This window comes from Bombina bombina, chromosome 6 (genome assembly GCF_027579735.1).
Source record: "Bombina bombina isolate aBomBom1 chromosome 6, aBomBom1.pri, whole genome shotgun sequence".
NCBI lineage: Eukaryota > Metazoa > Chordata > Amphibia > Anura > Bombinatoridae > Bombina > Bombina bombina.
The window spans coordinates 1,112,284,772-1,112,299,861 of NC_069504.1; the positions used below are offsets into that span (position 1 = coordinate 1,112,284,772).

General features: G+C 36.7%; 1 long non-coding RNA gene across 1 annotated transcript; it reads left to right on the forward strand.

Moving 5' to 3' along the window:
* Positions 1-1,465: 1,465 nt before the first annotated feature.
* LOC128662476 (uncharacterized) lies at positions 1,466-3,373 on the forward strand. The gene is made up of 3 exons (XR_008402787.1): positions 1,466-1,603; positions 2,425-2,546; positions 3,281-3,373. It is a non-coding gene; the product is annotated as an uncharacterized LOC128662476 (long non-coding RNA).
* Positions 3,374-15,090: the final 11,717 nt, after the last annotated feature.

A 15,090-nucleotide genomic window follows, 5' to 3' on the forward strand; every position in this document is an offset into this window, starting at 1 on the left:
ACGAAAGTGAAGTCGGCATTGATTCAAAAAACCCCTACAGTCTTCAGGATTCCCATCGTATTTGTCTGGAAGAGGTATCCTGGGACTCAATTGTCCTTGTAATTGGTTGTTGGGATTTGGAGGAGGAGAAGCCTCAATAGGATTAGGATTGGGAGGAATAGGAGCAACCAAGCTCTGTAATAATGTAGTTATTTGATCTAGCTTAGAGTCCAAGGATTGCAAGTGGGTAGCATGGGATCCCAGTAATTGCCCCTGGTGAGTCACGGCCATGGATAATTCAGTGGGGTCCATTTATGGCCCGTTTGTAATGTCAGCCGTATGTAGTCAGCCCAAGATCTAACCCAATTGCTAGCGTGAAAGATAGAACACACGCTAGCACACTGAGGAATATCCAGGACGTGACCCACTCAGGAAACAAATAAGTAGGGTATAAGGTTCTCCCAACAGAAATAGTAACACTGTATATCTTCTTGATTACAGGAAATACTAAAATAATGTCTCTTTAAGCAGGTTACTGGTAAACAAATGATAGTAGGAAATAATGTCCCTTTAAGCAGGTTATCAGCAAACAATAGATAAATGCTCCTTCTTTGCAGCTTTGCAACGAATAAGATAATGTCCCTTTAAGCAGGTTAGTAGCAAACAAATGATTAAAGATTCTTTCTTTGCAGGTTTACAACTAATAAAGATAATGTCCCTTTAAGCAGGTGATTAGTAAACAAATGATTAAGGCTCCTTCTTTGCAGGTTTGCAACAAATAAGAGAATGTCCCTTTAAGCAGGTTACTAGTAAACAAATGATTAATGCTCCTTCTTTGCAGGTTTGAAACATATAAGATAATGTCCCTTTAAGTAGGTTACTAGCAAACAAATGATTAAAGATCCTTCTTTGCAGGTTTACAACAAATAAAGATAATGTCCTTTTAAGCAGGTATTAGCAAACAAATGATTAAAGCTCCTTCTTTGCAGATTTGAAACAAATAAAGATAATGTCCTTTTAAGCAGGTATTAGCAAACAAATGATTAAAGCTCCTTCTTTGCAGATTTGAAACAAATAAAGATAATGTCCTTTTAAGCAGGTATTAGCAAACAAATGATAGACTTCTTCTTGCAGGTTTTAAAACAAATAAACAAGCAATGTCAGATAAACAAGGGAGATTAAATCCAGAGAGAGGTTCCTAGGAATTGGTAAGGAATTCAGGCACAGGAAAATCTCAGGAGGAAGAGTTGAAAAAATCAACAGAGTACTCACAGATCCGAAGACAGGATTTTACAAACGGGCCCCAAACAATATCTCCCGCCGAGATTTAAAGGATGAGAGAGAGATCCGACATCAGAGGGAGGTTCAGAAAATACGTCACGTTGCTAGGCAACGTGACGTAAACACAACAGGAGAGTTCCGGGAGCCGCAGTGAGGCGGCGATGAACGGAAATCGTGACACGATGTTGTTCTTCCAGTTGAGGTGCTTGAGTCTGGGCTGTCTGCTCATCCACAATGGGGGCATGGTCTTCTGTTGATGTTTGGTCAACGATGACAGATGACGATGGTGAAAAGCATGTTGCTTGAATATTTTCAACAGGACTTCCCTCTACACAAAGAACAGGTGAATGCAGTTGACTGCTATGGCTTCCACCTGCAGAAATGCTGCGTAGTTCTGAAATCGATGAAACAGTAATCAAATATTATTTTGTTGTATGAAAACCAATGTATTTGTCGACATGTTGTACAGACATAGAAAGACTCTCGCTAAAATATTTCTTCCATAATATCTAAGAAAAATACAGCAACAGACTATCCACAAACTTTTATTATACATTATTCGCTCAAATATATTTTAATATCCAGGATGGACCGATTTTATCTCTCTGTCAAATCTAAATAAAAGTTATATTCAATTAAAGGGATACTAACCCCACATCTTTTCTTTCATGATTATGATAGAACATGCAATTTTAAGCCACTTTCTAATTTACTCCTATTATTATCAATTTTTCTTTGTTCTCATGTTATCTTGATTTGAAAAAGCATTAATAAAAGGTTAGGACCCGGACCATTTTTAGTTCAGCACCTTGGTAGAGCTTGCTGATTGGTTTGCTACATTTAGCCACAAATCAGAAAGTGCTACCCAGGTGCTGAACAATAAATGGTCCGGCTCTAAAGCTTACAGTACTGCTTTTTCAAATCAAGATAGCATGAGAACACAGACAAATTGATAGTAGGAGTAAATTAGAAAGGTGCTTAAAATCTCATGCTCTATCTGAATCATGAAAGAATTTTTTTTTATTTAGTATCCCTTTAATAAATTTATTTGTAGAAAAATTGCGTTATAAATCATTTGTAGATGATTATTTTTGATATAGTAAAGGCTTAATTACATAAAATGTCAAGATAATTTTTGCCTGTCTTGTTTGTTTACATTTTCAGTTTGTTATAACTTACGTGGAGGAGTAGTGGGCATCTCTCCACTTCCGAAGGCTGCTACTGGTGGGATCCGAATCCGAGTTACTAACACTGTTAAATATAGAATAAAATCAGCACAAGCCAAGGTATACTAAATTATAGATAATAAGTTTGTGTGAAGACATCAATATTTATTTGGAATTTTAAAAATTTTTTTAAAAATGGTAAAGCATTAAAAAAAAATTTTTTAAATGAAAAGGTGAATAGTGTGCCATACATTTAGCAGAGAATGGTCAGCTGATAGTCGCAACAAGTGGATGGCCGGCAGAATCCTTATCAGGCTGATGAAAGTCATTATATTAAAATCGCGATACAATGGATAATTAAACAAATATTTGACTTTCAATATTTTGAAAGAGCAGGAAATATAAAGCAGCATTATAAATGTATAGTCCTATCATAACATTTGTTTTGTTGTCTTCTTATTATTGTTATTTTATAAATAAAGAATGTAAGCAAGCACTATGCCACTATGCATGGGTTGGAAAGAAAAAAAAAAACGGGGACCAGGCTTACATTATTGCTTTCTAAAACAAAGATAATATTAGAAAACAAAGAAAAATTGATTATCAGATACTGTAATTAAGTAGGTTCATTTGCTGTTCTAGCAGATTCTAGTATGAAATCATGAAAGAAAAATGTTTGGTTCATTATATCTTGAAGCACAACACTTGATCATGGAAAGTAACTTTCCAAGAAAAAGGTAACAGGGCTAGTGAACTGGGACAGGATACATTTTGAATGTAATACTCTGTGCGAAAAATCGAATCTTCAATACATCTTTTTTTTTCTAAAACCTATGTTTGTATTTCTTATTTAGGTACTTACCAGAACTAGGCTGAGGCGTGCTTGGGGCTGATCGCCCTGCAGAGTGTTTTCGGTGATCTGGAAAACATCAAGGATAAGAGACAGGTAAGTCTAACACGTGTATTAGTGAACAATAGTTATTAGTGATGGGCTAGGGAACTGGGACAGGGTACTACTATTTGAATGTAATACTCTGGGAGTAGAAATCTAATCTTCAATCCATTTTTTTTATTCTACAACCTACTTTGTATTCCTTATTTAGATACTTACCAGAACTAGGCTGATCAGTGCTTGGGGCTGATGATCGCCCTGCAGATTTTTTTCGGTGATCTGGAAAACATCAAGGATAAGAGACAGGTAAGTGTAACACGTGTATTAGTGAACAATAGTTATTAGTGATGGGCTAGGGAACTGGGACAGGGTACTACTATTTCAATGTAATACTCTGGGAGTAGAAATCTAATCTTCAATCCATTTTTTTTATTCTACAACCTACTTTGTATTCCTTATTTAGATACTTACCAGAACTAGGCTGATCAGTGCTTGGGGCTGATGATCGCCCTGCAGATTTTTTTCGGTGATCTGGAAAACATCAAGGATAAGAGACAGGTAAGTGTAACACGTGTATTAGTGAACAATAGTTATTAGTGATGGGCTAGGGAACTGGGACAGGGTACTACTATTTCAATGTAATACTCTGGGAGTAGAAATCTAATCTTCAATCCATTTTTTTTATTCTACAACCTACTTTGTATTCCTTATTTAGATACTTACCAGAACTAGGCTGATCAGTGCTTGGGGCTGATGATCGCCCTGCAGATTTTTTTCGGTGATCTGGAAAACATCAAGGATAAGAGACAGGTAAGTGTAACACGTGTATTAGTGAACAATAGTTATTAGTGATGGGCTAGGGAACTGGGACAGGGTACTACTATTTCAATGTAATACTCTGGGAGTAGAAATCTAATCTTCAATCCATTTTTTTTATTCTACAACCTACTTTGTATTCCTTATTTAGATACTTACCAGAACTAGGCTGATCAGTGCTTGGGGCTGATGATCGCCCTGCAGATTTTTTTCGGTGATCTGGAAAACATCAAGGATAAGAGACAGGTAAGTCTAACATGTGTATTAGTGAACAATAGTTATTAGTGATGGGCTAGGGAACTGGGACAGGGTACTACTATTTGAATGTAATACTCTGGGAGTAGAAATCTAATCTTCAATCCATTTTTTTTATTCTAAAACCTACTTTGTATTCCTTATTTAGGTACTTACCAGAACTTGGCTGAGACGTGCTTGGGGCTGATGATCGGCCTGCAGAGTATTTTCGTTGATCTGGAAAACATCAAGGATAAGAGACAGGTAAGTCTAACACGTGTATTAGTGGACAAAAGTTGTTAGTGATGAGTGAATCATAATGTAAAAAAAAACCTATACAGGCCAGGTAGTGAAATATATATAGAAAATATTGTCAACAGACCCTAATAGGCATTTAAGGTCATGGTCGATTTTTTATATTTTAAATATTTGAAGTCACATTACAGAAAAAAGGATGCAAAGCCCACAGCGTATAAAATTCAGGTATTGGTGAGGTAGGGAAAGAAAAAAAAAGGGCCTTGGGAGGGAAAGAGAAGAAAGATGACATGAGGAAAAAGGATATAGAGGAACAACAAATGAAGGGGCATAGGGGAGTGAGGGGAACACAAAAGAAGGGCCATGGTGAGGGAGAAGGATGATATATATATATAATTATTATTTATATAGCGCCTTTCTCACAGTGGTACTCAAAGTCTTGAAGGTCATTTTCAGCGCTCGCTCTCAAAATTTAAAAAAATCGGCAGTTGGATAGTTATAGTTGTTACTTATTATTAAGAAATGTAATGGTACTCATTTGAGCGACATCAGAAGGATTAAGGGCTGAGTTGGCCCTGCTGGGATTTGAACATTTGTATCTTTGAACAGGCTTTTGTAGTCATGGCATTTTGACAATCAAGCTACCTCACCAGACTTATAAAAAGTGTGATTTTGATTCTCTCATATACAACTATGCCAGATGCATTCATATTCCATCTTTCACATTCACAATTCACATACACAAGCAATGTATGTGGATGATGGAAATTGAGTTTTGAAATATGTTTATGTAACTATATATGCTGCCTAGAATGCAACTCCTGTCATACATGATTTTTTGGCCTTACAGATATGGGTCTTTCTTTATTTGTTTAAAAAAAAAAAAAAAAAAGGGAAATTGTAATAGCTAAAGGATAAATCAATTGTCTTGTATTCCACTTTATTCCATTTTTTTTTTGGTTTTTATTTCCACACCCATGCAAAGTAATCAAAGTAATCGTATATATAATTTTACTCACCAGCTCTCTTTTCCCTGACAGATTCGTCTCTCCTACTTGAGCTTCCTTCTCCAGTGACACTTCCTTCTCCAGTGACAACAGCCTCTTCAAGAAGCTTGTCCCGCATCTCCATCTCCCAACTGTTAAAACGCACTCTCTTTGTGGAGTGCATCAATGACATTTTCTTTTTTACAATGGCCCTGCAATCATAATACCTATAAATAAAATAAAAACATATTTTTGGTTATTGATAAACTATACTGACTTTATTTGAAAATAAGGATTTATTACATTTTGCATCAGATACATCCAAAGAATACCAGCGGAGCTATTGGAAAGGAATGACAGTGCCTGACCTTTACCACGGATTTTTTTTGTTGTAAAAAGTTATATTATAGAGATGGATAGATTAATAGAAATATATATATATAAATTCACAGGTTATTGTTGTTTTATATGAATGTAAAATTTAGTTATGTAACAAATAAATTGGTTTTTTTTTTGTAAAGTTAGTACAGTAGTCTTTGCTTATCTGTTATACATTGAAATGGACTATAAAGTGAAAATAAAGTTTTCTGATTCTGAATCAGCTAGATCAGAATCAGATAATTGGAAAGTTAAGGGGACATGAAAAGAAAACAAAATATTTTGCCTGATTCAGATAGAGGATATCATTTTCCAAACATTTAGCATTTACTTTGATTTTCTAATTAATTTCATTCTCTTGGTATCATTTATTGAAGGAGCAGCAATGCACAAATAATTTCTAACAAAACACCTGGTTGAGCCAATCAAAATTGAAATATATGTATATGCACTGTGCAGCCACCAATCAACAGCGAGAAAATAGCTTCTCTGCTGCTCCAAAGCTTGCCTAGAAAAAACATTTCAACAAATGATAAGAGAAGGAAGATAATAAAATAATATACGTTATTTTGAAAGTTATTTAATTAAAATGTTATTATCTATATGAATCGTGGAAGAAACATTGATTCATGTTGTTTTAAATATATACATTTAATAATTTACTTCATTTATATACATTTAATTTACAGTCTTTTTATGTAATAACTTCCTGAGCATGTGCAGAAGCTCACAGGGTATACATATAGGGCATATTTATCAAGGTCTGGCGGACCTGATCCGACATAGCGGATCAGGTCCGACAGACCTCGCTGAATACGGCGAGCAATACGCTCGACCTATTCAGCATTGCACCAGCAGCTCACAAGAGCCGCTGGTGCAACGCCGCCCCCTGCATACTCGCGGACTATAGGACGCCAGTAGGGGGGTGTTAATCAACTCGATCGGGTTGTGTTGTTGCGAGTTTTGTCCGCCTGCTCAGAGCAGGCGGACAGGTTATGGAGCAGCGGTCTTTGTGACCGCTGCTCATAACTGCTGTTTCTGGTGAGCCTGCAGGCTCGCCAGAAACACGGGGCATCAAGCTCCATTCGGAGCTTGATACAACATATGCCCCATAGTCTGTGATTGGATGATATCTGTCACATATACAGGTGACCATAAACAAATATAATTGGTATAAAAATAATTGTATACATTTTAATGAAGTGTTAAAATTGCATTGTATTTTTATTAGCTATAGCTACTTCTTAATTATGTTATTTATTAAACAGCATGAGCGGTCCTTTAACAATAAGATATTTATATTATAAGGACAGGTATGTTTAGCTGATGCAGTCATGCACATACTAGAGAGTGAGACTGCAGCATGAGCGGTCCTCTAACAATAAGATATTTATATTATAAGGACAGGTATGTTTGTCTGATGCAGTCATGCACATACTAGAGAGAGTGAGACTGCAGCATGAGCGGTCCTTTAACAATAAGATATTTATATTATAAGGACAGGTATGTTTAGCTGATGCAGTCATGCACATATTAGAGAGTGAGACTGCAGCATGAGCGGTCCTCTAACAATAAGATATTTATATTATAAGGACAGGTATGTTTGTCTGATGCTGTCATGCACATACTAGAGAGTGAGACTGCAGCATGAGCGGTCCTCTAACAATAAGATATTTATATTATAAGGACAGGTATGTTTGTCTGATGCAGTCATGCACATACTAGAGAGAGTGAGACTGCAGCATGAGCGGTCCTTTAACAATAAGATATTTATATTATAAGGACAGGTATGTTTGTCTGATGTTGTCATGCACATACTAGAGAGTGAGACTGCAGCATGAGCGGTCCTCTAACAATAAGATATTTATATTATAAGGACAGGTATGTTTGTCTGATGCAGTCATGCACATACTAGAGAGTGAGACTGCAGCATGAGCGGTCCTTTAACAATAAGATATTTATATTATAAGGACAGGTATGTTTGTCTGATGCAGTCATGCACATACTAGAGAGTGAGACTGCAGCATGAGCGGTCCTCTAACAATAAGATATTTATATTATAAGGACAGGTATGTTTGTCTGATGCAGTCATGCACATAACAAGAGAGTGAGACTGCAGCATGAGCGGTCCTCTAACAATAAGATATTTATATTATAAGGACAGGTATGTTTGGCTGATGCTGTCATGCACATACTAGAGAGTGAGACTGCAGCATGAGCGGTCCTCTAACAATAAGATATTTATATTATAAGGACAGGTATGTTTGTCTGATGCAGTCATGCACATACTAGAGAGAGTGAGACTGCAGCATGAGCGGTCCTCTAACAATAAGATATTTATATTATAAGGACAGGTATGTTTGTCTGATGCAGTCATGCACATACTAGAGAGAGTGAGACTGCAGCATGAGCGGTCCTCTAACAATAAGATATTTATATTATAAGGACAGGTATGTTTAGCTGATGCAGTCATGCACATAACAAGAGAGTGAGACTGCAGCATGAGCGGTCCTCTAACAATAAGATATTTATATTATAAGGACAGGTATGTTTGTCTGATGCAGTCATGCACATACTAGAGAGAGTGAGACTGCAGCATGAGCGGTCCTCTAACAATAAGATATTTATATTATAAGGACAGGTATGTTTAGCTGATGCAGTCATGCACATAACAAGAGAGTGAGACTGCAGCATGAGCGGTCCTCTAACAATAAGATATTTATATTATAAGGACAGGTATGTTTAGCTGATGCAGTCATGCACATACTAGAGAGAGTGAGACTGCAGCATGAGCGGTCCTCTAACAATAAGATATTTATATTATAAGGACAGGTATGTTTAGCTGATGCAGTCATGCACATAACAAGAGAGTGAGACTGCAGCATGAGAAAAACATACCTGGACTTAAAAAATAATACAACCAACGCTGAATGTGCAGTGGAGAGTATAGAAAACTGCACGAGAAAAGCATGAGGACGGTGCTGCTCAAAGTGAATTTGATAATAAATTGATAAGTATAATTTTTTTTATAAATGAATATTTAAAGGCACACTGAAGACAAATTTTTTATTTCAAGATTCGGGTAGAGCATAGAATTTTAATAAAATGTAATACTATTATTTTTTTTTATTAATATTTAGTCAGTCTCCTTGGAGCTTGATTTGAAAAAGAAGGAATGTAAATAATTGTAAAGCTTAAAGGGACATGAAAGCCAATTTTTTTTATTTCTTAATTTAGAAAGAGAATGTCATTTTAAACAACTTTCTAATTTACTTCTATTATCTAATTTGCTTCATTCTCTTGATATCACTTGCTGAAAAGCAGATCTAGATATGTTCAGTAGCTGCTGATTGGTTGCTGCACCTAAAGGCCTTGTGTGATTGGCTCACACATGTGCATTGCTATTTATTCAACAAAGGATATCGAAATAATTTAGCAAATTAGATAATAGAAGTAAATTGGAAAGTTGTTTAAAATTGCATGCCCTATCTGAATCATGAAAGTTTAATTTTAACTAGACTGTCCCTTTAAGAAATGGAACAATTTTTGGTTCAGCATCTTGGATAGCGATTGCTGATTGGTGGCAACATTTAGCCAACAATCATCAAGCAGTACCCAGGTACTGACCCAAGGATGGGCTGGCTCATAGGCTTACATTCATTCTTTTTCCAATAAAGAGATAGTTACCAAGGGGTTAATTTATCAAGCTCAATACGGGGCTTCATGCCCCTGAGGCTCGCAGGAAAAGTTATGAAGCAGCTGTCATTTATCGATGTGCGGCGGACATGATACGCTACATCGTATAATTTCCCCTCGCACATTAATACATTGACCCCCAAGAGAACACAGAAAATTTGATAATAGGAGTAAATTAGAAACTTGATAAAAATAAATATTGATGCTCTATCGGAATCGAGAAATAAATAATTTTGGTTAAGTGTCCCTTTAAGTTTGAATCTGCCTTTGTGCCCCATAAAGTGGATTAAAGTTTATCCCTTGCCTTTATTTATAAATCATGAGAAGTAAAATATATATAATCCAAAAAAAGAATATATTTGGTATTTTTTGGGCAAAGTTTCCATCTTTAATTCTGTAAATATTATAAAAAAGGCCTTAAATGGATAATTAATAAAATAGTAAACACGAAAATTTTATTTCAAGATAGAGATGAAAATTTAAACAATTATATAATTTAATAGTAAGTCATTAATTCTTCATTCACATGGAATCTTTATTTGAAAGCAGGAATGAGCATTTTTTAGGTGCAGAATTGGTTTAATAAATGTTGCCAGTTGCCACCAATCTCAAAAGCTTACCAGGGGGTACTAAAACAAAAAATGGGACGGCTATGTCCTGTCCTTAAATTATCAAGCTACAATTTCAAATAAAGATAAGAGAAAAAAGACTAATTAATAATAAAATAGGAGTCATTAGAAAGTTGATTAACAAATAAATGCTCTAGCAGAATCATGAAATATATTTTCAGAGTTTACTATCCCTGGCTTTAAGCTTGACTTACATTCCTGCTTTTTCTTTTTTTTTTTTTTTTCTTTAAAGATGCCATGACAATGAAAAATAATATTAAATTGAATGTATTTCTTTAGTTTACACATTTTGGCCTGTGTAGTATGTACACACAGGCTAACTAGAGTTAGTTTATTTTTACTATAAAAGAAAATTGATTTTGAAAACTTACCGGTGCTTGACACAGGCGGCTGTACGCTCCACTCCCCCAACTGCGAAGACAGCATCGCAAACAGTGTCCCATGCCGCTTGCTTGGCCGACAAGGAAACACTTGATGAAAATAAAATTTGCCTGACTTTGAGCACAGCTGACACTAGGCACAAATTTTCATCGGCTGTAAAAATTGGCCCTCTGTGCCTTGGTGATGTGGCAGCACGCTCTTCAATAGCATCAGACTCAGAGGAACTTGTTGTAAGTGGCCTCCTCCGCTTACTAATATGTTTTTTGGCACTGGTGTGCTCACCATGCCTCTCCTTGTCCCTACCTAGCCTAGTAGTACTAGTACTACCAACTAGGTCCCTAAAGTTTAACTGCCTAATCCTATCCCTATGATGAATCCGACGCCTAGATTCCCTACCTCTATCACTATCCCTATTACCTTCTCCACGGTCCCTATCCCTACCTCTAGTACTACTCTCCCTAGCTACACTGTCGCTATCTCTAATGTCCCCCCTATCACCTCCATGAACAATAGCAATTTCAGACATTCTTTCTCTCCAACAACCTGCTCTCTGTCTTCAGTCTTCAACTCACAAAAAAATTTAAGAATAAGATATGTTACATGGGTGTGGCTATAGTGTGCAGACTGCAGGAGTGATGCAAGCATAATTAGGCTGCATGATTGGCTGCACACTGCACACACAGTATAAATAATTAATTATAAAGATAGTGTTTAAAAACTTTAAAATAAAATAAATGACATATTACAATTACAAATACATTTATTATTGTTAATATATTACAGTCATTTAAAAGTGGAATACAATATACATTTCATTTAGGAATAATATTTGATATGATTAAATAATATCAAATCGATTAGAAAAACAAATCGAATGTATCAGAAATAATCGAACCGTATCGTATACGAAATTACAAAACGTCAGAAATTAATATTCGGACCGAATTTAAATTCGGAACGAAATTACGTATCGGTCCGAAATTACGTATCGGTCCGAAATTCGAATTGCGGTTACGAATGCATCCGAAAGAACGAATTAACGAAACTACGAACGGTACCGAAACGAATAAGAAGGCATTACCGAATTGATTTGACCGAACCGAGCCGAAAAAATAAAAAAACGAATCGAAACGAAACGAAACAGATTTTTAGACCGCGCACATGTCTAGTATTACGAGCTTCTCCTGGGAGGCCAAAAAGTGAGTGGTACACCATATCCCTTCAAAATTCGTACTGCATTTTAAAGTCAGTAGTTATGAGTTTTGCGCTACAACGCTGTAGCAAAAAAATCATAACTAAAGTGCTAAAAAGTATACTAACACCCATAAACTACCTAGTAACCCCTAAACCGAGGCCCTCCCGCATCGCAAACACTAAAATTAAATTATTAACCCCTAATCTGCAGCTCCGGACATCACCGCCACTAGAATAAACATATTAACCCCTAAACCACCGCACTCCCGCCTCACAAACATTAGTTAAATATTATTAACCCCTAATCTGCTGTCCCTAACATCGCCGCCACCTACCTACATTTATTAACCCCTAATCTGCCGCCCCCAACGTCGCTGCCACTATATTAAATTTATTAACCCCTAAATCTAAGTCTAACCCTAACGCTAACACCCCCTAACTTAAATATAATTAAAATAAATATAAATAAAAATGACTATCATTACCTAAATAATTCCTATTTAAAACTAAAGACTTACCTATAAAATAAACCCTAAGCTAGCTACAATATAACTAATAGTTACATTGTATCTATCTTAGGGTTTATTTTTATTTTACAGGCAAGTTTGCATTTATTTTAACTAGGTAGAATAGTTACTAAATAGTTAACAATTAACTAAATTCAAAACAATTAGCTAAATTACAAAAAAAACAAAACACTAAATTACAGAAAATAAAAAACAAATTACAAGATCTTTAAACTAATTACACCTAATCTAATAACCCCAATCAAAATAAAAAAGCCCACCCAAAATAAAAAAAAAACCTAGCCTAAACTAAACTACCAATAGCCCTTAAAAGGGCCTTTTGCGGGGCATTGCCCCAAAGAAATCAGCTCTTTTACCTGTAAAAAAAAATACAAACAACCCCCCCAACAGTAAAACCCACCACCCACACAACCAAACCCCCCAAAAAAAACCTAACTAAAAAAACTAAGCTCCCCATTGCCCTGAAAAGGGCATTTGGAAGGGCATTGCCCTTAAAAGGGCATTTAGCTCTATTGCGGCCCAAAGCCCTAACCTAAAAATAAAACCCACCCAATACACCCTTAAAAAACCCTAACACTAACCACGAAGATCCACTTACCAGGAGAAGTCGTCTTCCAAGCGGCAAGATGTCCTCAACGAAGCCGGCAGAAGTGGTCCTCCAGACGGGCAGAAGTGGTCCTCCAGACGGGCAGAAGTGGTCCTCCAGACGGGCAGAAGTCTTCACCCAGATGGCATCTTCTATTTTCATCCTTCCGACATGGAGCGGCTCCATCTTCAAGACATCCAGAAGAAGCCATCGATTGAAGAGGATGCTCCGTGCCGGATGTCTTGAAGATGGAGCTGCTCCGCGTCGGAAGGATGAAGATAGAAGATGCCATCTGGGTGAAGACTTCTGCCCATCTGGAGGACCACTTCTGGCCGTCTGGCGCACCACTTCTGCCGGCTTCGTTGAGGACATCTTGCCACTTGGATGAAGACTTCTCCCGGTAAGTGGATCTTTGGGGATTAGAGTTTTTTAAGGGTGTATTGGGTGGGTTTTATTTTTAGGTTAGGGCTTTGGGCCGCAATAGAGCTAAATGCCCTTTTAAGGGCAATGCCCTTCCAAATGCCCTTTTCAGGGCAATGGGGAGCTTAGTTTTTTTAGTTAGGTTTTTTTTGGGGGGTTTGGTTGTGTGGGTGGTGGGTTTTACTGTTGGGGGGGTTGTTTGTATTTTTTTTTTACAGGTAAAAGAGCTGATTTCTTTGGGGCAATGCCCCGCAAAAGGCCCTTTTAAGGGCTATTGGTAGTTTAGTTTAGGCTAGGTTTTATTTGGGGGGTTGGTTGTGTGGGTGGTGGGTTTTACTGTTGGAGGGGTTGTTTGTATTTTTTTTTACAGGTAAAAGAGCTGAATTCTTTGGGGCAATGCCCTGCAAAAGGCCCTTTTAAGGGCTATTGGTAGTTTAGGCTAAGGTGGTTTTTTTTGGGTGGGCTTTTTTTATTTTGATAGGGCTATTAGATTAGGTGTAATTAGTTTAAAGATCTTGTAATTTGCTTTTTATTTTCTGTAATTTAGTGTTTGTTTGTTTTTTGTAATTTAGCTAATTGTTTTGAATTTAGTTAATTGTATTTAATTTAGGGAATTTATTTAATTGTAGGGTTAGGTTAGGTGTTAGTGTAAGACAGGCTAGGTTTTATTTTACAGGTCAATTTGTTTTTATTTAAGCTAGGTAGTTATTTAATAGTTAATAACTATTTAGTAACTATTCTACCTAGTTAAAATAAATACAAACTTGCCTGTAAAATTAAAAAAAAGCCTATGCTAGCTAGAATGTAACTATTAGTTATATTGTAGCTATCTTAGGGTTTATTTTACAGGTAAGTATTTAGTTTTAAATAGGAATTATTTAGTTATTATTAGTAGGTTTTATTTAGATTTATTTTAATTATATTTAAGTTAGGGGGTGTTAGGGTTAGGGTTAGACTTAGGTTTTGCGGTTAATAAATATAATATAGTGGTGGCGACGTTAGGGATGGCAGATTAAGGGTTAATAATATTTAACTAGTGTTTGCGATGCAAGAGTGCGGCGGTTTAGGGGTTAATAGGTTTATTATAGTGCCGCGACTTTGGGGGCGGCAGATTAGGGGTTAATAAGTGTAGGTAGGTTGCGGCGACATTGGAGGCGGGAGATTAGGGGTTAATAAATATAATGTAGGTGTTGGCGATGTTGGGGGCAGCAGATTAGGTGTTAACAAGTATAATGTAGGTTTTGGGGACGTCCTGAGCAGCATATTAGGGGTTAATAAGTATAATGTAGGTGTCGGCGATGTCGGGGCAGCATATTAGGGGTTAATAAGTGTAAGATTAGGGGTGTTTAGACTCAGGGTTCATGTAAGGGTGTTAGGTGTAAACATAAAATGTGTTTCCCCATAGGAATCAATGGGGCTGCGTTACGGAGCTTTACGCTGCTTTTTTGCAGGTGTTAGGCTTTTTTTCAGCCGGCTCTCTCCATTGATGTCTATGGGGAAATCGTGCATGAGCACATACAACCAGCTCACCACTGACTTAAGCACCGCTGGTATTGGAGTGTGGTATGGAGCACAATTTTGCTCTACGCTCACTTCTTGCCTTTTAACGCCGGGTTTGTAAAAACCTATAATACCAGCGCTGTAGGTAAGTGAACGGTGACAATAACGTG